At 47.8% G+C, this 4,598-nt stretch overlaps 1 non-coding gene across 1 annotated transcript; it reads left to right on the forward strand.

The window, feature by feature from the left end:
- Window positions 1-279: 279 nt before the first annotated feature.
- Window positions 280-364, forward strand: TRNAR-UCG (transfer RNA arginine (anticodon UCG)). Its single transcript has one exon. It is a non-coding gene; the product is annotated as a tRNA-Arg (tRNA).
- Window positions 365-4,598: the final 4,234 nt, after the last annotated feature.

Below are 4,598 nucleotides of genomic sequence, written 5' to 3' on the forward strand. Positions count from 1 at the left end.
TTGTTCCAGATGAAAGAAAACTAAATGCTATACGTGACCCTGGAGTGATCCTTGCCTGGAGAAAAAAAAAAATTGCTATAAAGGACAACATTGACACAATCAGTGAAATTTGAACACGGACTTTATAGTAGATACTAATATCGAATCGGTGCGGCATTGTCTTAATTTTAGAGTGGTCGTACAAAAAAAATAATCTCATTCTTAAGGAATGAATCCTGACTTACTGAAGGGTCAAAGGCCATGAGATCTTCAACTTAATAAGTGTTTCAGCAAAGGGGCGCCTGGGTGGCTCAGTCGGTTGAGCGTCTGACTTCGGCTCAGGTCATGATCTCGAGGTTCGTGGGTTCGAGCCCCGCATCAGGCTCTCCTGATGGCTGAGAGCCTGGAGCCTGCTTCGGATTCTGTCTCCCTCTCTCTCTGTCCCTCCCCGCTCGCCCGATGTCTTTCTCCCTCACTCTCAAGACTAAATAAACATTTAAAAAGTTTAAATAATACAAAATATAGCCTTATAATAAATGACTACTCAACTATTTTAAATGATAATGAGGGGAAATATTTAATGACATGACAGAGCGTCCCTGGAATAAGCCAGCTACACATAAGTGTAGTGTGGCTGCATTTTTTAAAAAGACTATATATGTGCATAGATAAAGGTTCTGAATAGATATCAAAATATTAATATCCTTTGACCAAGAGATGATGGCTTATAAAAGTTTTCTTCTTTGCCTGGCCTACAATTATAAATGTTTTCTAAAAAATGCTTCTACTTACGAATTGTAATTTTTAAAAGGGCTTCTTTCAAAAGTGGCTTTTTCCAGGGGGAGGAAGGAAGACGTCGGTTTCTTGAGGCTTTATGAGGATAAACCTCTCTGCCTGTTGTTATCGACTAGAAGGGACAAGGTAGCCCGGCCCGGAGACGAGCGTGCTATGAGGGCTTCTGTCGGCCGGGCTGGTGATGGGTAACGCTGCCCTTGGCTGGCCACACGTCACTGTGATGGACAGGAAACCAAAACCCTTTAGAAGCCGAGGGACCGGCTGAATTCCCACCTTGCTTCTTACTAGCTGTGTGATCTTAAGGAAGTCAACTAACTTCTCTGAGCTGCACGTCTGCACCCATAAGCTAATGTGGTGACGGCCACCATGTAGAACAGACGTGAAGATGTTCTAAACTGCTCAGCCCTGCCCCTCCCCCCCAGCCCCATGAGGTATTTGGCATGTAGTTTGTTCCACATCTTGGTGACAAGGGAACTTGTCATAGTTACTCTTGGCTTGGCAACCAGATGGTTACAGAATATTCCCCAACCTGTGCCCATTCGTTGACAGGCCGCATCCTCAAAATTGGATGGTTTTATGCCAAAGCCTGTTCTCTTAACGCTATGCTAAACTAGCCTTCTCCTTTAAAAAAAAAAAAAAAAAAAAAAAAGTTTATTCATTTATTCTGAGACAGAGAGAGTGGGAGATGGACAGAGAGAGGAAGAGAGAGAGAGAATCCCAAGCAGGCTCTGCATACACGGCACGGCACGGAGCCCCACGCAGGGCTCGCACTCAAGAACCGTGAGATCATGACCCGAGCGGAAACCGAGAGTTAGGCACTCAACCGACTGAGCCTCCCAGGCGCCCCTGAACTACCTTTCCTAATGTCAATAACACTCCCCCTGTACTGGTCTTGTAAAGATTAAACCAATAATATTTGAGGAAGTATCTGACAGGGTCTTTGCAAACAATTCTCAATAAATGCTTGTTAGCGCATTTGCTGGTTCGTTCAAACGTAGACGCCTAGGCAACAGGACAAAAAGATTCTCGAGCCGTCCAGAAGACGAGTACTTTTTTTTTAAGTTTATTTATTTATTTTGACAGAGCGAGAGAGAGAGAGAGAACAAGCAGGGGAGGGGCAGAGAGAGAGGGAGACACAGAATCTGAAACAGGCTCCAGGCTCCCAGCTGTCAGCACAGAGCCCGACTCGGGGCTCGAACTCACAAACCGTGAGATCGCGACCTGAGCTGTAATCAAGAGTCCAGCACTTAACCGACTGAGCCACCCGGGGAGCCCCCAGAAGACAAGTTCTTATCAAACCGCCAAGACAAGGCGTCACTACATAACAGCATCTTTGGAACTGTCCTCTGGCCAGGAACCCCTCGCCATGACGTAAAGAAACAAAATAAAGCAGCTTCTTAAAAATTACGTTTGGGGCTTGCGGATAAGGGACCAGGGCAGCTCAGATTCCCCGAGGACGCGTCGCTGGTTGGTGTTCCTCTCTGCTGGTGACTCCAGGATGCCCTCCGGGTGACCTTTATGGTGGAGCCACCACACCCCCTCATTCCCAGCCGTCCCCGCAGGGGCAGGAATGCGGCGAGGAGTCCCTGGGAGCCAAGGCCTGCAGGAGGGAGGACGCCCAATGTCATTACTGCCGGACTGGAACGGGTCCCTTGGAGAAGCACTCTGACCGACCGGGCCGGTTGATTACCTGGACCAGCTCCACACCCCGCGTACGAAGGAAAGAACAGAGGCAGAAACCTAGCCAACATCCAACAGAAATAACGCAGCACTCAAAGCAGGCTCCTAACCACACCTACCTCTTGTTTAATATTGTGCAGCAGGCTCTATGTAGAGAACCCAACGGACGCCATCCCATCAGACTTGACAGTAATCTCTACGAGGTAGTTCTCATCGTCCCATTTTACAGACAAGTAGACTGAGACCCAAGGAGCTGAAGTAACTTGAGCTAAAGGTTCAGCATGGGAATGCACGCTTCCAGCACGTGCGTGAGAAGGTCGATTCACATCGGAGAAGGCGGCTTGACTTCCAGCAAAGCCGATTAATTTGCTTTTCACGGTCCACGGAGATCCTATTGGAAATTCTTCAGTAATGGACACAGGAGGATCCCAGTGACGTTTTCAGACCCTCCAGCACAATGCTTAGTGTGTCAGTGAATTCTTTTAAGTTTTAAGTTTATTTATTTGTGTTGATGGACAGAGCACCTACTATATGGCTGGGAAAGGAAGAAAAATATAAATAGAACATTGAGAGGCACCTGGGTGGCTGAGTCAGTTAAGCATCTGGCTTCGGCTCAGGCCATTGATCCCACAGTTCGTGGGTTCGAGCCCCGCGTTGGGCTCTGTGCTGACGGCTCGGAGCCTGGAGCCTGCTTCCTATTCTGTGTCTCCCTCTCTCTCTGCCCCTCCCCTGCTCGCACTCCGTCTCTCTCTCTCAAAAATAAATATTTAAAAAAAGAAACCTTTTTTTAATAATAAAAAAAAAAAATGGTGATGATCAATCGGGAGCCAACCCAAAGCCCTTACTTTCAGATAGTTGAATTCCTTGTGTTGTGTAGTGGCACAAATCGGGTCACCAAAGAAATCCCGTGGCTTTCTGCGTGCAGTCGGGGCGAAAGGTCAAAGGATTTAGGTTGTCCTGGTCTGCACCGCGTGCCCACTGTTTGCATTAGCGACTGTGACATTGGGGTAAAATACGATGAGTGGCCCAGCCTGGGTTCCATACTCACCTCCCTAACTGGAAGTGACAATGTGTTTGATCAGCACCCCCTCCCCCTGAAGCCAGTGTTCTCACCGCCATGATGTACAGTGAAACAATCACTTCTCAAACCTGGGCTCCTTTCCCGGACAGAGAAAGGTTAGCAGGGAAAGGTATGAATTCCTAAGTGCCCGAAAGGGTCTGAAAAATGTCACTTGGATCCCCCTATGCCTTCACCGAAGAATTTTCGATGGGATCGCCGTGGACTGTGAAAAAGAAATTAATCGGCTTTGCTGGAAGTCAAGCCGCCTTCTGCGATTTGAAGCGACCTTCTCGTGTTTGTGCCGGAACCATGCGTTCCAAATTAAACTGGTCGACATTCTGTTCCATAAACACGTTTCGTACCTTTCCATCTCCGAGCTTTGTCACCGTGTGGTTTCTTCTCCTAGAGAGGCGGTCTTGCTTCTCCATACGTCTACTACCTGTCAGTGCCCTCCTTCCCGAACCAACCAGGGCCAAGAACCTCCTCTCTCCCTTCTGAAATCCCCCAGCACCGTTTGAAGCCACATGCTGGCTTGTTGATCAAAAACGAGACGGTGCATTTAAAGCAGCCACACCAGACCTCCGACCCCTTCCGCGATCGCAAATAACCATCACCATGATTGCAGTTGCAGTGGATCTCAGTTCTCCCCCACCCCGCGACATGGGACGAATATTTGCTCCGCGGAGAACTGGATGCACAACTAGATGGACAGAGAAACAAAAATAGTGAATACGTTGTTCTCATGTTGCAAATCTTAGCATGGATGTGTTGTGCGTTGTTAAAAATTTTTCAATTGAGACTTTTTTCTTTTTTTTTTTTTTTAATGAAAATCCTCAAACGTTTGAAAGGACCCCTGTGAGGGGCTTTACCAAATCCTTCAGTGTGCCGGCATCCCTCAATTTATCAACTGTGCACTGTTGGTCCCACAAAGAGCAGCAGCCTTTTGGGGGTCCCTTTTTTCACAAAGTTACAAAGTGCCTCAGGTTTCCGGAGAGTTACTGATCCAGGGGAAAGGGAGGAGACAGGAACAAAAGCCACATGGAAAATCTGGTGCTGCTCGTGACCAGAGGCGCTGGCTGGCTGA

Source organism: Puma concolor, chromosome E3 (assembly GCF_028749965.1).
Source record: "Puma concolor isolate L17-30 chromosome E3, mPumCon1.1.hap2, whole genome shotgun sequence".
NCBI lineage: Eukaryota > Metazoa > Chordata > Mammalia > Carnivora > Felidae > Puma > Puma concolor.